This window comes from Phasianus colchicus, chromosome 13 (genome assembly GCF_987193195.1).
Source record: "Phasianus colchicus chromosome 13, bPhaCol1.hap1.1, whole genome shotgun sequence".
Lineage (NCBI taxonomy): Eukaryota > Metazoa > Chordata > Aves > Galliformes > Phasianidae > Phasianus > Phasianus colchicus.
In genome coordinates, this window is record NC_143448.1 from 11,606,180 (window position 1) to 11,625,393 (window position 19,214).

The 19,214-nt window shown below is 39.0% G+C and overlaps 1 long non-coding RNA gene across 1 annotated transcript in view; it reads right to left on the bottom strand.

Annotated features, from left to right (window-relative positions):
- Window positions 1-13,647, bottom strand: part of LOC149916157 (uncharacterized) — a 65,278-nt gene extending 51,631 nt beyond the window's left edge. The window contains exons 1-2 of the long non-coding RNA XR_016470578.1: window positions 12,586-13,647; window positions 11,830-11,904 (exon numbers count right to left, since the gene is read on the bottom strand). This is a non-coding gene — a long non-coding RNA (uncharacterized LOC149916157). The remainder of the gene's footprint in view (window positions 1-11,829; window positions 11,905-12,585) is intronic.
- Between the last annotated feature and the right edge of the window lie 5,567 nt (window positions 13,648-19,214).

Consider the following 19,214-nt stretch of genomic DNA (forward strand, 5'->3'; position numbering starts at 1 on the left):
GGGCCTGATTGACATCAAGGACCAATTAACTTTAGTGGCAGTATGAAAATAAATTTCTTGTGATTTCTTCTGCTTCAGGGTCTGAAACTATTTATAAATTGTGTGAACTGGAAACAGATGAAGTGTCATGATAGTCTAATATATGATTTGCCAGTTCAATTAGTTGGGTGGTGTTTTTTTAATTGCTAATGCACAGCATGTTTTATCTGAGTCCCTAAGACGTTTCAAAAGTCCAATTATATCTTAAAAGGTCAGTAAGCACTTATTTTTAAGAGCATGTGATTCAGTGCATGCTTGAGTTCAATGTTCCCTTGACATTTTATAACAAACATCAGAAATTGCTAGTGATTTCATTTACATGTATTCCTTTGTTTGAAAGGAAATAATTTCAAGTGGCTAGACTAAAATGTAGCAGTAACTGACTAGGTAACAGGTGACAATTTAAGAGAAGCAATTCAGAAACACAACCCTAGAACACTTACAGTGCCCAAAGCCCACTAAAACAATGCTGCAGTAAGAGCACAAAGGGAAATACTCTTCTATCCACAGTTCACAATTTCATAAGGTGCTTGCTTTCAGCCAGAGTTCCATTTGAAGTGACTTCATCTGAAGGTTTCATCAACCTATTGTTCCTGCTCTCAGTATATCCCAAATTCATAGTTCATATTTTCAGTCAGCAATACTGGGTTATAAAGCCTCCGAGTCCTATTTCATCCAGCATTATGTTTTTACATCTGCTTCTGGACTTATACTACAAACCTAGTCACTGACCCTTGCACTGGCACAGCAAAACAGATAGTGAAATAGAGCACAAAGGATCTGTCTGAATGGGCTTTGCTGTGAAAATCCAACCATTGGCAAAATACAGCCACACAAGAATGCTGGTATTAATCTTAACCTCATAAGCAATAGAACTACAGGCAATTTCAAATGCCTATTACTAGAGCAACTCAGGAATTGATGCTGTTGTTTATGGGGCCCATGCACAGCAGTATGCACACAACAGGTAAGGTTGACAAATAACCACAGCTTCATGTTACATACCACTATCATCTCTGTAGGACTTCAACAATGAGATTTTTAGTACATCACTTAAAACAGTCTAAGTATCAACCAGTTTTAAAAAACTAACAATTGTAGTGTTAAAGTTTACATTACTAGATATACTCATCTTTTCCATGGGTTTTGAGGAGTTTAAGAGTGCTGTTGTCCTTCCTATGAAACATTTTCTAAACTATTTTGAACAATAAATGAATCTTTTTATGCTCATATGCAGACAGCATATGAGCATAAACAAAATTCACCATCCAGCTGCTCCAAATCATTCACTTACTTCTACCAGTATCTAATAGTATCCCATGTAAGGGTTAAGCCTCCATTTTCTGAACTGAAACTTGGCTGCTAAGTATAGATTTGAGCATAATCCAAGATCCTTCTTCAAAGTGTTAGTTCATACAGCTGACTTTGCTAAGAGGAGATGGAAATCTGTTATTGCTAAAGAAGTTCCTCGCTTTCTTAAATCAACTTTATTAAGAATTTCTTTGTGACATAGTTGGTCATAGCTAAAAATACATGGATTTTTATTTAAACTTTCTCCTCAGAGATCTAGGGGAGAGCAATGGAATGCTTAGGGAAACACTTCCACACGTTTTCGGTTCTATTTCAAGACTGGAGTATAAATAACTATCTTGTTGTGCATCAGTTATGGTCAAAAAAGAACTAGGATGTTCTGGTCAGTATTAATGGAAACTAACAAAGACTCTGAGAGGGACATGATTCTGCTAAGATCTACAGCTCTGTGTAGCAGGCCAAGGTCTCATTTAGAACTGGAATTTAATCTCTGGTTTTTCAGACAAAAAGGTACTTCCCAATGAGGCATTTTGATCTCAGGCTCCCCCATGTTGTGTATTTGTCTATGACAAGCTCCCTATCTTTTGAAAGAAGTGCTGCTTCAGTCTCTTTTTGGTCACAGTGATGATTTCCTTGTGTCCTAAGGAAGGACAATGCATACAAAAAGACTGGAGAACTGAGGACAAGCTCACAGGGATTTCTGCATCACTGTTGGTAGTATTGGAACACTAGGTATATAACTGCCCATAAAATAAGTCTTGAACCTATTTTTCTATAAGAAAAAATATACCTCCTTACTTTATGGCTAATAACATTTCACTGCTAAGTCCTCTTCAAGTTCTCTTTGTTTCCTACTTTCATGACTTCATATATATATATATACACATAAATATACAGAGTGAGGGCTTATAAATTATTCCAGTTAAAATTCACCACCTTAAAATATTTTTCCTTCTTACCTCCCATGTATATTTCCTTATGATATTTACTTTTGTTCATTTGGTCTTCTCAAAAGCAAATAAGTCTCATGAGCTGATGCTGTGACAGTCCAGAGCCCACTCTGGTAGAATGATGAGTTAGCTTATTTTACCAGTTGCTTGTGAATGGATGAACCAGCAGAACTTCAATGCATATGGAAAGAGACACTTTAAAAACCAAACTCAAAGTGCTATCTCTACAATTCTGGAAATTTCAATAAACCAAGGAAACAACAATTATAAATGTAATTACTTGTCATCCTAATTTGGGAAGTCTGAGTTGGTTTTAAAAATAACACAGGTGACAAGACAGAGAAAGCTCTCTAGCTTGGGTGTCTGAGTTTATACCAATTCCAGTACCTAGAATGACACTCCTTTCTCTTCAAGGATCAGATCTCAAAGTACAAAAAAAGGTGTTTCACTTTGCTCCTGTTTAAGTCAAAGGTAAGACTCCTCTCAACTTGGAATAGGGTATACTCAAGCAAGACAGTAACAGCACAAAATAGAAGATCAGTTGCCATAGAGACTGGACTTTTTAATTAGGTAGACTTTATACCCCCCCATTTCTCACACGAGTTAAGTAATAGAAATTACTAGAAATTAGTCTTGTGTCCTTGATGAGAAAAGTAGCATTACTGCGTGTGGTTGTACAATATAACATCCTGGTCAGACTGTCTACAGATAACTTGCTGTATTTCTCCATTGTATGATTGTACCTTTAAACAACCATTTCTGCTGAAAAGGATTTAATTCTTTTTGTTCTCCCAAACAGGAATTCCTCTTGCCTACCTACTAAGTTCTTACTCCTAGTTATCAGCTGACAAGATTAAAACCAAAAATACTCTTCTGCTCTACATGCTCCAGTAGAAGACAGAAATAAGGACATTTGTTTCCATAAAGAACTGCATTAATATGTTACAGATCTGTCTGCTGAGCTGCTAGTGACTTCAAACCCACTGAAAAAAAAAATTCAGCAGTAAATGGTGCTGTAAAACTCATACGAACTGTGTTCTATAAACTGTATAAATCCAATAAAGATTATTCAGCATTTCAATTAAACAATCTTTTGTTTTTATTTGGTAAGCTAAGTGATCTGTAGGCTTAAACTGAATTCGCTGGAGTATTTCCCTAGTTACTCCTAAACTGTATCCATAGCACACTGGACTACAAATAAGTATCCTAAGAACTTAAGGCACAAGCTTTTATGTTCATTTATAAATATCTTAAGTGTGGAAGTCATAGAGACATAGCCAACCTCTTTTCAGCCAGAGGGGACAGGACAAGGGGAAATGGCCACAAACCTGAACATAGGAAGTTCTGCACCAATAAGCAAAGGAACTTCTTCACAGTAAGGGTGACAGAGCACTGGAACAGGCTGCACAGGGAAGTTGTGGGATTCTTTCTTTGGAGACATTCAAGACACATGTGGACACTTACCTGTGCAGCCTGCTGTAGGGAGCCTGATTTGCAGGGGGTTGGATTCTCTCTCTAGAGGTCCCTTCCAAACCCTACAATTCTATGATTCATATCCCTATTCTTCAGCAATGACATTCCAAACAGAGTACTATTGCTCTATATCGTTTGCTACAGCTAAAAATATCAAGAAGTAAACCAACAGTAATCATGAAAGTGAATTTACCAGGGCCACATCCAAATGCTTAAATACCTGAGGAATATCTTCTGCAACTGAAATCCCCACATTCACCTTAGAACTCCTCAACTTTGTTTACAGTGCATTTTAAAGGACTCCTCCTGACATCCAGAAGAAGACAAATTTATTTTAGACTAAACTATCTGCAGAGAAAAACTTGCAAGTTTAAACAAGCCATTCTGCTTTGCAGTAGGATAATTTAGGATAGCCATGATACACATCAGATAATGGATGGTAACTTTTCAGAACAGACTACATCAATCACTTTGCACCTGTTTAACTGTATCACACACAAGTTAGCAGAAAACAGGAACTCTGCTTCAAAGTTACATAAGTTCTTTTACTGAAATGTAATCTTACACTAAGATCCAGAGATTTGAAGGAACTTAGGAAAAAGTCATTTTGGTGAGAGAGGTAAATCTATTTCTAAAACAATTAAAGGTAATTTGAAAATTACCTTTAAAGTAGCTTTAGTTTCTGGGAAGACAGCTTTGTTGCTCCGTGCATAGGAATCATGTTTACAACAAAGAATTTCATAAGCTAGCAATAATTATCATTCTTCTTTAAAAGGTAACAGCCAGGGATTCTTACATGCTTACCTTCAGGTAAAGAAGAGGCAAACTGTTTCACATGCTAGTTTCCCTGCTCCTTTCCACTAGGAAGAATTCTGAGGAATCTTACTGTTTTGTTTGCATCCTGTATGTGTCAATCAATTCCTCTTGCATTCACTAAATATATACTGCTTTTGTCACCTGATATTTACAACTTTCCCAATCAAATAAGAACATGCTATTCCATTAGTCCACAGTACCAAATATTTTGCATAATTGTATTTAGAAGGAAGCTGCCCCTGTGCAAGAAACTGCTGTACAATCACAATATAAGACAGAAATGAACAGTAAGACCTAATACTGAATCTAGAAAAAGGAATTCAAATACTTAATATTTTGATAGCAATGCCCCTTCTCATTAGCTAACCTTAAATCTGAATCCCATCAATAGCTTTCTGTAAAGCTGCAATATATACAACTGATCAGCATGAAAGTTATTTTTATTGGCTGTTGGAAATTACCTTAAATAAACACAGTCTATATTTATAGACTAGTGGAATGAAACTTCAGCTTCATACTACTAGGCTGCCATTTGAACAATGGAAATGGAAATAACAACCAGTCAGCTGAGACTGTTTGCCAATTTAGATATCTGACCTATAATTCATAAAAAAAAAATCTGTCTTGAGTGGATTAGCAGAGTGTTTCTGTAGCTCTGTAACAAGGAAAATAACTTCCCTGGTTTATAATGAGGGAAGGGAAACTTTCTTACAATTGAGGTTGATGTAGTTTCGAACTGGCAAAATAATTAAATTCACCATCTGTATGTTCAGGCCTATTTTTAGTAACACAACTGGAAATAAAGCTGACCAACAGCAGCTGGTAGGCACAGAGAGACAGCAGAAGCATACCCGGGGGCACGCTGTACAGCATGTTTTGTTTAGGCTGAGTTCTGAGACTTGCATAGAAACCAAACTGAAAATGAAGAAGCAGAAAGTGAAAACAACATTTTCAGTCTTGTTCAGGAACTGAAAACTCCCATCTAGAAAAATACTGTGAAACAGTTTTATAAACCCATGGAAGTATGCAGAACTGCTCTATCTCAAGAGCTTTCCTGACAAATAATGCAATCGAGTAGGAATAAAAATTATTACAAGAGGAACTTAAAAGGAGCTCTTACCTATATAGAGCTTCCTTGGGACAGAAGAAACTAACATCTTGAATTAAAAGATTCTGCAGTGTTCCCATAATCTTGTAGATAAACATTTGATGAAATTTAGATTGTGATTACTGAGAAATCTGACCTCAGGGAAGAACTGATTTTAATTTAAACATAGATCATTCAGAGCAAGAGGGAGCACTCCTCTTGTTTATCCAAGGAGGTTTATCTTTTGAAAGAACCTATCTAATTAAAAAAAAAAAAGGAGATGAAATAAACACTTCAAGACTTTCTATAATACACTTCTTCCAAGTATGCATTCCTTTGATACCTCCTAAGTCTTCATTTAATATTTCCTATCCAGAAACACATGACTTCATTGAAATGCAAGCTAAATGGAAAAATCTAAACTGGCATGAGGCACATGAGGAGAAACAGGAACACTTTACAGGAGAAAACAGGATAGAAGTTGCAAGTTTTGAGAGAAGTAACACTTACATAAGCTAAGGTTTTAGAGTATTATTCATGAGAAAGCAGAAAATATCACCATCTTTTACCTGGCACAGAATTCTGAACACATTAGACGTCAGGAAATTAGTCAGTCTGTCTGATTTGTTTCCTTGTGCCAGGAAAACTGAGTATTTTTCAGCAAAGTTATCACCAATACAATTAACAGTTTTGAGGTAGTTGAAGAAAATTATCCCCAACACATATTCAGAGATCCACTTTTTCTAACAAGTAATCACTTCTTACACTGATGACTTATGAATAAACTGTTTCTAATCTCACAAGTTTATAGTTGGGAGGTCTTTGAAAAATACTGATTTGTTTAAATAAAAACTAAAATCACTGAATGTTGGTTTCAAAAGTATCTTCAGGAGTTAAGGTCCACACTACCTTGCATGCAGTGTTACAAGGGTTTTCCTAGCAAGGATCACCACTGGAAGGACAGAGCATTCAGCTGTCAAATTCACAGTAAAAAGAAATTAGCACTGACTATGAAATTGCATAGGTTGGACTAAATAGGTATTGAACATCACCACCTAATTTATTTTCAAAGATCAAAAGTAAGATCAAGTGATAGATAATAGGTAGGTAAGAGACAAGATACATACCATTAACCTGTGGGAAATGAGATCTTTTCTACACAAAATCTAAGATTATCCCATAAGTCTTCAGAAAATGAATTTGATGAAAAAAGATGATGCCATCTAATGATGATTATTTTCATGGCTCTAGATTTAAGTAAAACACATTGATTAGTCCCATGAAACTTCCTTTAAGCAGTCAGATGTTGTTTATTCAAATGTAGCAAAGTTGTCAGATCTGCTTTACTACTAAGTCTCCAGGCCATTAGCATTCTATTGAAGTAATTCAGATGAACTTTATCTTTTTAGCAGTTTAGAAAGCATATTCTGCCAGAATTACCTTAACATTCAAGCAGAAAGTAGTTAAGTGAACTGAAACTGCACTTGTTAAAATGTAAATCCTGACAGTTCAAATGTCAGATGTGTACAGTGACATGCTGATGACTTTTGACAAGCTCTCCCAGACAATCTTTGTTTTCTTGGTAGAAATGTGCAATACTTACAGATCCATAAATAACACAAGATAAAAAGGGGCCAAATGAGACAAGTTTCCAGTCCAAAGGCAGCTTTGAAGTGAGCAGTGACTAAAGAAACCAACAAAAAATGAGAATAGAGCCACTAGTGCACAAGGAATGTAAATATAAGAGTATTTTTAACTTCTTTCCATCCCCAAAATGTAACAACACCTTAAATAAAGCAAATGGTTGCTCTGGAACAGAAACAGACAGATGTTTGCAAGCACTGTCTTAATTTTTGTTGTAGTTCTTTTTTATTGTTATTTATATGTTTACCTTGACAAAGTTTGGCTTTAGTCTAATCTTATCAGTAAGGCAGTAATTATCACAGAATCACAGAATTGCCAGGGTTGGAAGGGACCTCAAGGATCATGAATCTCCAACCCCCCTGCCACACGCAGGGCCACCAACCATCCCACCTAATGCTAGACCAGACTGCCCAGGGCCCCATCCAATCTGGCCTTGAACACCTCCAGGGACGGGGCATCCACAACCTCCCTGGGCAGCCTGTTCCAGTACCTCACCACTCTCTCCGTAAACAATTTTCCCCTGACGTCCAACCTAAATCTCCCTTCCCTCAGCTTAAAACCATTTCCCCTTGTCCTGCTGTCACTCACCCTTTCAAAGAGTTGATTCCCATCCTGTTTGTAGGCTCCCTTTAGGTACTGAAAGGCTGCAGTGAGGTCACCCTGCAGCCTTCTTTCCTCCAGGCTGAACAAGCCCAGCTCTTTCAGCCTGTCCTCATAGGGGAGGTGCTCCAGTCCCCTGATCATCTTCATGGCCCTCCTCTGGACCCTCTCCAACAGCTCCCTGTCTTTCTTGTACTGGGGGCTCCAGACCTGGACGCAGTATTCCAGATGGGGCCTCACAAGAGCAGAGTAGAGGGGAACAATCACCTCTCTGTCCCTGCTGGCCACCCCTCTTTTGATGGAGCCCAGGATCCCATTTGCCTTCCGAGCCGCAAGGGCACACTGCTGGCTCATGTTAAGTTTTTCGTCTACCAAGACCCCCAGGTCCTTCTCCACAGGGCTGCTCTCAAGGACCTCTCCTTCCAATCTGTAGGGATGCCTGGGATTCCTCCAGCCCAAGTGCAAAACTCTGCACTTTGCCGTGTTGAACCTCATCAGGTTCACCGGGGCCCACCTTTCTAGCCTCTTGAGGTCACTCTGAATGGCATCCCGTCCTTCAACCGTGTCAACCACACCACTCAGCTTGGTGTCGTCAGCAAACTTGCTGAGGGTGCACTCGATTCCATCATCGATATCATTGATAAAGATGTTAAAGAGCACCGGTCCCAAGACAGACCCCTGGGGGACGCCGCTCGTTACCAGCCTCCACCTGGACATAGAGCCATTGATGACCACCCTGTCTGCGGCCTTTCAACCAGTTTCTTATCCATCGAGTGGTCCACCCATCAAATCCACATCCCTCCAGTTTGGAGATAAGGATGTGGTGGGGGACCATGTCAAAGGCCTTGCTCAAGTCCAGGTAAATGACATCGGTCACCTTTTCCTTGTCCACCGATGCCATCACTCCATCATAAAAGGCCACCAGATTGGTCAAGCATGACCTTCCTCTTGTGAAGCCGTGCTGGCTGTCACGGATCACACACCCTTTCCTCATGTGATCAAGCATGTCATCCAGGATGATCTGTTCCATGATCTTCCCAGGCACAGAGGTGAGACTCACCGGCCTGTAGTTCCCAGGGTCCTCCTTGCTCCCTTTCTTGTAAATGGGAGTGACGTGACCCTTCCTCCAGTCATCCGGCACCACACCAGACAGCCATGACTTCTCAAATATGATGGAGAGCGGCTTGGCAACCACCTCAGCCAGCTCCTTCAGAACCCTGGGACGCACACCATCCGGCCCCATAGACTTGTACACATTCAGTCTCATGAGGCGGTCTCGGACCTGCTCTGTCTTCACAGTGGGGGGGGATTTACCACCCCAGTCCCCACCCAGAGGTGTAGAGATGCAGGGCTCAGGGACGGAAAGACTACTGGAGTCCTGGCCGCCAGTGAAGACCGAGGCAAAGAACTCATTCAGTACCTCGGCCTTCTCTCCGTCCGTTGAAACCAGTTCTCCTTTTACATTTACCAAAGGAGGTACACTCGCTTTGGCCTGTCTCTTCTGGCTAATGTACCTATAGAAAGTCTTCCTGTTGTTTTTCACGTCCCTCGCCAAGTTCAGTTCCACCTGCACCTTGGCTTTCCTGATCCCACATCTGCAAGTCCAGACAACATCCCTGTATTCTTCCCAGGTGGCACACCTGTTTTGTTTTGGGAACTAGAATATAAAAGAACTAGGTATATAGAAGGATAGATATTTCCATTTCTTATCCCACTTCATGAAGATATGATGCCTCAGCATTACATCCAACTAAAACTCATCGAAAAATTGAAAAATGCATTCCTAACTCCACTGACAAACATTTCACCTATGAGGTTAAAGTGAAGATTATGCAAACCTCAGGGACTGTCACCAATTTAGACAAAATGTTTTTGTTTCCCTGCTTGGGAACCCAACAAGGCTACAGTTTCATTTGATGCAGTTAGATATGAAACAACTATACAAATATTTATTCTACTAATAATAGAAGTATTTAACAGGAAAGATTACACCTTTACAGCAATTCTAAAATGTTTTGTCCTGAGCAAATTTCTTACTGTTTGCATATGGCAGACAAAATTCAGATTTTGCTAAACAGTTCAAGTAAAGACAGGAAACTTAAATGCTACATTTTAAAACATTCTGATCCTTGTAAAGCAGTAGGGAAAAAGCAGAGAAATCTCCTTCCAAAGTACTGTTTTCAAGATGCAAAATGTTCTCCAAGAAAGCCTCTTGTACACTTGTTTCGCATTTTTCAAGGTTGCTATACAGTTCCATCTATCTCTAGAAACATCACTGCAATTGCATATTTGAGCTAACAAAATGCATGACCACCCTGAAGAGATATGCATCCATACACTGTTAATTGAATGAATGTAGCAATTAGACCATAATGCTATCCAATCACACACTGATTCTACATACAGAAATGCACTATAACAGCTACTTAAATGTCATTATTCCCTTGAAAGCTACAGATTCCATACATTTTAAAGAGAATGCATTTTCTCTCGAAATTGTTTAGTAGAGATTTGTATGGCTATAAAATCCCATCTTGCTTCCCTGACACCACTTTCCTCTCCTCCAAGAGCTCCGAGTGGGAAAAAAAAAATAACAGACATACTAGGTCAAACCAAAGGCCTATCAAGCCCAATAGCCTGGAAAGTGCATAAGAACAGGTCTGCATGACATCCCTAAAGAATATTCTCCAATACCAAGTAAACAGTACTTTTCCTGAGGCTTTTTAGCTCTGCCAGTAAGATATCCTGCTTTTTGACAGCTTCTCATCATCCATTTCTATTTGCCTTACTAAGCAGAGCCAACTGATTCTAGCATCCATATAGACTCCATACATCCTAAATGGATTCTTCACGTTATTTTACTGGAAATATTATCAACATTAACTGTCTCTATTCTCAGCTGTTTCTCCATTGATCCTTTTTCTGTGCCAGCAAAACTGATGTGACCAATGTGTGGTGAAAAAGATCAGGGAACAGATTGATCTTAAAATACTGTTAGAAATGAATGCTTAAGTTTCTTAAATAGGCATAGGTTATTCCAAAGGATTCCTTTACTGCTACCCACAGAAGGTGATGACTACCAGCAGGTTTTCAAAGGTGAAACATTTCACTAGATCAAATGAGATGAGTGAGTCAGTAGCTCTGTCAACCCTGAGTCAATATCATGCATGGGATTACAGCTCAGAAATTCTTAAATTAAAAGGATCAGTAAAAATCCCGTGTTTGATAACCAAGGCAGAGGTATAAAGTGCAACAGAATATACAATAATAATAAACAGCAATACTGTTAAATACAACACTGAAGTAATTAAGGTGCCATGAACTTTGAGGCTGGGAATTCACTTCCACTATGTGCCTGACACAGTGAGAATCCTGTCATAACACGGGTTCTAACTGGTACCACATTACAAATAGAAATAGCACAGGAATGTTAGGCTGTACTCCTCCCCATACTTTCTCAACATCAGCATATCCTCAAAAGAGCAAAGGTACTGACTTTTTTTAAAAACAATTAGAAACATACCTGCAGGCAAAGTATGTGTGCAAAACACCAGAAAAGGGGCAGAATTACTATGGTTATTGAAGCAAAATCTTTTCTAGTAAAACCAATAACATTAAGACATTTTCAACTCACACAGGATTTTAAGACTTCAACAAATTAAATGCTTTAAAATTGAGTCTCACACAGTAATGATGATACTTTCAAATCTTTGAGTCACGTTCTTTCAAATTCCTTTATGTCAGCTTGAATAAAGACTAACACTAAGTTTAGCAAAGAAAGTATTTGTGTCTAGAGTTTGTGTCTGCATCTGGCTACAATAATTCTGTACCTTAGACAGATACATGTTTCCTTTTCCTGCCTATTAGCTTAGCAAATATACTTGTAGTTTGTGAAAGTAAAGTACTAACCCATGAAGCCACAGGAAGTGTCCATGGAAGGAGTCCCTCAGGTAGATCATTGACATTTCTGCATGTCAGCTGCAGCTGAGTGAAAGAAAATATTATCAAAGCCTCAGCATTATAAGAACAGGTTTATATACTACTCTGGCACTACAAGAACTGGAAGTTTCACTTATGCATACAAACTTAGAACAAACTCTCTATTTCAAAGACTAACAAAAAGCCTGTATCTGAGTTTGAAGTTAACAGCTTAAGTGCATGTTTAAAATCATGTGGTCAGCCAGCTTGAGCAGGCTCATGCATTATAATAAAGCGAGCAACCTCATAGTTGCTACTTTTGGTAAAACCCAAGGAGGAAAAACTGCCCTTATTCCTTTTCTTTGCCCCGTCACTTGGACAAGTAGAAATAAGGCATATGCTATGCACTATTTAAAAAGAAAAAATGGGGAGGCTTTGAAAAACTTACTGAGATACTCTTCCCTCCTGCCTAGGGCTTCCCATCACTCATAGAAAGGGCACAATAGTTGTAGAAAAATGAAGGAAACATAGAAATGAAGGTCAGATAGTTCAAATCTTGCCCTTTCATCGCCTTCATTTGCAGAAGGCCCTTCATGAAGGCAGTGTTACTGTACCATGACGTTATCAGCACATACAAATAGCTCCCTTGACAGGCAAAAACAGAGAATGGCAGAAAACAGCCTTCAGAAAGATTGGATTTTAACGTCTGGGTGTCAGAGTCACGCATCAGCTTCTTTTCTTGCATACCTGGTGCCCTGGAAGAGTGAGTGCTGTTCAGCTGCCTCCGCCTGGGCTCCTCCCTACCCGTCAGTGCCCTCCTCAGTGTCCCCAGAGTGAGGTGCTGGGAGGAGGAAAGGATCCTCACGGGCAGATCCACAGTGAGGTGAGAGGTCTGTGAACGAAGTACAAAATCAGAGCACAAGTGAAGGCTCTGACAACAAGGACAGGTTGTGGCTAAGCTGAAGATCAGCACTGCCTCCTCACAGCTCAGTCTTTTTGCGTGGACGACTTTCAGGAAAGGTTGTTAAGGGGCCATTAAGGCCTCCTGGAGTGCTCGAAATAATGACGGCTGTCTCTCCAGCAGTGCTCACGAGCACCGGCTGCCCCATAGAGTGGAGGTGAGGGGAAGATGGCTGCCCCGCCTGACTGAGGATGGCTGCAGGTTTTGGCGCCAACAGCTCCAGAGTGTGAACTGAGGTGCGAGATGGCTATCACACATCGCAGCAGGCCCATTAGCCAGCTGGTCTGTGCTAATGAACCCTACCCTGCCACAAGCAGGGAAGGAATTCGGACATCCACATCCCTTGCAGGCCATTTGGTTGTAACTTGTGTCCTTTAGTCTCCCTCTCCTCTTTCAGGAGGCACAGACAATGAAAACAGTTTGCAGCTGGGCAGCAGAGGCTGTTCCTCAGCCTGGAACAGCTGTGTGTGGCTGTCCCCTCAGCAGTGCCAGGCCTGGGAGGACTTCAGCGTCACAACAGTCGAGCTGCCGTTCCACTTATTGCTCAGGTATTAAGACTTGATAAGCTATTTCATGTGATTTCTTGTGAGCAGTTCCCATGTAAGAGTCCCAGAGAGAAGGAAATACCATTAATAAAAAATATAAATGATCAAAAGTAGGCAGACATCAAGTCACAGACCCATAACTAAAATAGGATTTACCCAGTTGAATTCAGTTCATTTTCTCTTCACAGTAGAATTAGCAGGAGAGAAACTATTCCCAGTTGTATGTAGAAGTTCAGAACTGCATGAACTTCAAAATGTAATCAGCAGAAGTCCCAAGTCACAGTATTTTATAAATAGCAATTTAAATGTTTTATTTGGGATTTGTTATTGAAATGAGAAGGGAACTTCAAAAAAATCAATGTAAATGGGTTGATGAGATGTCTAAAGATAGTATATTGGGAATGTTTTACAAGCCATAGAAAAAAGCAGCCATCTCCTCAAAAATGCCCTCATGCATTTGGTTTGTGATGCAGCTGTGCAGTAATAGCAACAAATGATTTAATCTACTCTAAAATTCCTCAAATTGAGGGAAAGAGGTTACTCGAATTTCTAGTCATTAGAATGGAGAGATGCTGTTTTGTTGACCCATTTACAAAAATAAAAAGATTAATTTAGTTTTAGTTTCAGATTTTAAGACAACACAGGGACTTTACTATTGCATAGTCTGACTCATATAGGATCAGATGCTCAAACAGCATGACAGGAGCCCATTTAATTCACCCACCATTTGTGCCTCAGCTTTTTACCCTGTTGGTTCTGAATTCCCCACACAATGAAGGGAGTTCCTCCTCTGAGTCACTGGGTAGCCTGGCAGCCTTCATGGTTTCATCCCACCCACAGATCCTCTCGGAATGAGCACTGCTTGAGCAAGATCCTTTACCAAACACAGACAAAGCTTTTCTGCCAAGACACCATGCTTTCGTGTGCATAGAATTTCACACAGGAAATGCTCTGCCATGGATCTGCATGCAGCTGTTCAGCAAGTTGTCCTTGTAAAGTCCATCCAGACTGTGTAGACTTATGGACAGTAGGTATAGTTATACTTCGGATACTACAGAGGAAAGGAGTACTTATTAAACATCCCAGGTTAAAAATTATCAAAGGTGATTGTAAATACCTCCAACACAAGAACTTCATGACTCTGGCTGGGAATGCATCTTAGTGAAAAGTAGCTTTATGCTTTCCAGTGCAGCATATTGGGTGGCCTCATTTCAGACCACATCACTTCATCCTCAGGAGCTGGTGGAATTAACAGAATGCTCTTGTAAGATTTGCAGAGATAACAGAAGTAAGGAGCTGCAGGACTATGACAGAGACAGCTGAGTACATGTACAGACTGCACTGCCATTACTCAGTAATGATAAAGAAGCTCTCAATCTCTAGAGATCTCTTTTGAACACCTTTGACAACAGCACTGATGTCAATGTTTTCTGTGAAATGAAAAGAGTGTCAAATGCTTGCATGTTTCAAGCCTTTGGTTAAGACATTCCTAATTGGTATTCCAAAAATAGCACTAGCTTTATTCTGTGTAGCAGTCCACATTAATCTGCCAAGTACCATTACATAAAAGCAATTAATTGCATTATTTCTTCATTACTAGCTGAGAGGAAAGACAGTTTTCCTAACATACTGAAATGTATTTCTGAAGATCTTGGTAGCTATGAAGGGAAGATAAATGAGGACAAGCAGAATACCTAGATTAACACCACATGATAAATCCAGGCTCCTTCATGGATTCCAAATTAAATATCCTCTTGCAGGCCTTGACCTAAATCTAACTACTGATGATTTCTCTTATATTCTTCATTAAACAGATTGTTAAGGATCATGGGATCTGCCATGTGGATAGGCTATACACTTCCTTTAGCCATAAGTACTTTTCAGAAATTATTCTTGCAAGCTATGGATAACTTCAGATGGCCTCAGAAGTTTCCACTAATTTTTCTGGAACATAAATTTCATTCTCTGTCTTCAGATAAAAACTCACATTGCTAAGAATGCCGTATTTTAAATACTTTAAGCTATAACTGCTTGCAAACAGCTCCAAGCCTTACTGGTAGGACATGATACCTAGTTTCAATCTTAGAAACATCTTTCCTTTGCTCCATTCCTTTTTAAACTTCCTTTTGTTTGTTCCTACATTTTACCATACTGATGAGTCCAGAGGTATGTAAGCTTGTGGTCAGCATGTACTATGCTAAGTATTAATTCCACTGAAACTGTACTGCCTTTCAAGCACCTTTAAATATCAGCCAACACTATTGAATTACTTCAAAGTATTTAATTTAATCTCACCTGGTTTTCCAGCCTTAAAATCTTTTAAATTTTTTTTTTAGAGCTCTCATCTCACTACATCATCTTCCCTGTAATAACTAATCTCATTGTCCACAGGACAATCAAAAGACCCCTTTGTCTCCACAAAGCAATCCTAAACTACACTGACCTATTTTACTACAGTATCATATTATCAGAAATTTGACAGATGTCTTAGATGATTCATTATCCCCTCAAGGAATCTGACCTCTCCCAGAATAAAAAGATTGCAGAGGAAGCACTGAATTCCAAATTTAGAGACAACAAATTTTCTGGACAGCTTCAATCAGAGCTTTGGAAATTAATTTATATCTGTATTGATGCATCTCGGCTTAGAATCTGGCTAAAAATCTATTCTCATACTAAAGGTTTTGCCAGCCAATCACTAACCTGGATGATAAAGTGAGACCTGTATGTTAAATTCTTATGCCCTTAAACAGTTTCTGGCTCAGGTTAGGCACCAGATATGTGGCAGGGTGAGGGAGAGGAGATGTTCTGATGTTTGTTAAGCAAAAATTTGTTATTCAAATGCATTGTCAGTTCTGCTTCTCCAGAGGCAGAATTCCAAATAGATGTGATATATGGTGATATTATCATGAAAGTAAACAGGTCCACACATGTACTTGAGCGAGTTAATGATATCATTCCAAAAAAAAAAAAAAAGGCCTGTATACTCACATCAGGACTGTTTTTTGCATGTTTCTTGGGTTTAAATTAGGGTCCTCAGGTTTATCTCTCATCTTCACTCAGCCCCAGTTATCTTTTCCTCCACTTTATGCTTTACTTCTCTCCCCTGTGTAGTCCACATATTTTGTATTTGACTGGTTCCCCAGATGGTTGTACTGTGTTCACAAACAGTTCTTTTCTCTTCTTTGACATTGATAAATCTTACTACTTCTGTTATCCCTAAACATTGCAGGCCTGTAACCTTGAATGTCAGCAGTACAGCTCAATCACCTTCTTTACTTCACTGAGTTTCTTAGGGAACTTCTATTGCTCACAAGTTCTGTTTCAATAGCTCTGCTTATTGTCCAAGGAAACTAGTCCAAAGATACTCTCATTGTTCTAGGATGATTCTACACACACTGAAGCCACCAAAATTAACCAATCCTCAATTACACAGTCACCACAAATGCTGAGCAGCTCAGCAGTAAAACAATTCTACAACTAGAGGGACACAGAAGTTTTGAACTGCTGCAACTTACTGCTATGTTGTTTTCAATATCATTTGCTCAGTTCAACTTGAAAAAAGGTCATCATATGGAAAGTGCATTTTTAATCTTCCCTACCATAGATAACATTATATAATTAAAAATACACAAATAAATCTCCTAAGACCAATGCTCAGTATGATATATACCTGGACTATCTTCCTTTCTGCTTTGAAAAATATTATGCATTAGGCCTTTTAAAACAGGAATTAAACTGCTTATTCCAGTTATGTGCAATAGAACAGAAAAAAAACTGTCTCTGCATAAACTTAAACAACCAGCCTATATCTCAAACTGCCACCCAGAGGTTAATTTTTAAAGCTTTCTATTGATTTTTGATAGAGATAATCGAAATGCATCTTTTCTGATTAAATTCAAACCATGGCAGAAAAAAAAGCCCATTTGGTTACCTTTGTACTGAAGTTTTTTTTTAGAAAAATGAACAAGATTTCCCACAGAAAGAGTCCTGGTTGATAAACATGAACTTGTCTTGAATTGTTTTGGTAGAACAGGCAGTGACAGGACAGGTTTAGAGGTGGAATAACCTGATCTTTCCTTGGGATGGCATACTGGCAAAGCTTTTAGTACAGGAACTAGCAGAAAGGGGAAGCTTACTCTGACTCTTCTCCTGTCATAAAAGCTATTAATCTAACACCAAATACAATTTCCCCATGTATTCTAAAGAAAAACAAGAAAATATGTATTATCACATTTTTAAGTATGATTAAAGTTAACAAGTTTATAAGGTGCCAATTCCATGTACAGAACTGGAAATAAGTACAATCAGGTCAGAGTCCAAATCAGAGCAAACAAACTATAATCTCTAACTGCTCCCTACAAAAAAAAAAAAAAATTGTGTCTTAATTTGATGTGTCAGTATTAAAAGGAAAAATACTCTGACTTATGACAGCAATGAATGCATAGTCCATAGTCATAAGGTTTGGAAAATCTGTCCACTGCTTGAGGGTAAAGGAGACAGTGAAATCACATTCACTGTGAAGATCCATACAAATTAGATAAGCAAATTCTTATTTTTAGCATTCGCCCAAGAGCAAAGACAAGGGAACAGCACATAAACAACTCAGAAAGGAACAAGTAACCTAAGCTAAGCCAGGATACAGTGAAACAGTCAAGTTTCAGGCACAGGGTGTTCTCATATAACTGAAGAACACATAACTCTTGTAATTGGAGACAATTGTAGGCAATCAAACTGGAAAGGTAAACCACATACTTCTGTCCCTACTTTGCCATGCCAGGTGCGATCTTGCAAAATGCAATATCTTTTGCATTAAACTAAGGGCCAAAGCAAATCGAAGACTTCACTTGCTTAAATTAATGAGTGTATCTTGGAATTTATTAAACTCCCACTGAGGTCATACGGGCTTTAAGAAGATAAGTCTCTGGGAACCTGGTTCTTTGGTACCTAAAAATAAAACTTGCTTATAATTTGAAACAGACCCCAAAACAGTGGTTTTGAAGCTTTTTCTTTTTAAATCTTGTAATTCTGAAGATGCCTGACACTGTCAGTTATCGCTTTCTCTGTTTCTCTGACAGTGGCATAAAAATAGAACAGCTCTGTAGCATGGAGAATATGAAAATCAGTCTTAAGCTCCTTCATTCACACATATTTTAAGCAAGAGGGATGAGTAACACACATCTTCATATCTCCTTCCTGGGCAACAGCTTTTACCAGAAAAGGATGTGCATCAGATAATAAAAAAAGGAAGCTCTGATCTGCTTAGAGAGTGAATGGACAGAAGTGGTATCATTTGGAAGAAGAATCAGAGCTGTAGAATCTGAATGGACCAAAGATCCTCCTTGACTATAAATAACTTTATTTATAAATAAATAAAATAACTTGCAAAGCAGTGGGTTAGATCCAGCTTGTCTTCACCACCCCCTAGGAAACAGCATACAGCTTCCTGTTCAGCATGATTCTAGATTCCTTCTTCTCACTTTTCCAAGTTCTCCTGTAACTCTACATTGGGAATTCTGCTTCTGAGAAGCACCTAAACCTCAGGCATATATCTGCTAGTGAATCTGACATTGTAAACCACTAATAATTACACAATGATTCAAGATCTTGGGAAATATTTGAGAAAATAATATTATTTGATAACTTGCACACCCTGAGCTGAGTAAGACTCAGTAAAATATGCAGTCTCAGACTATATTATGACCCCACTGGTTCTACTGTCACTGGCTGACAGATGACAGATAGAAGGGAGGTTATGATTTGCTCTGTGTAACAAGGCATTGTGCTTGGCACTAGTTACACATTCAACCCCGTCTGAGCACGCCATTCAGCTTTCAGCCTCTGAAGGGAACTCTGGTGTTCATTTTTTA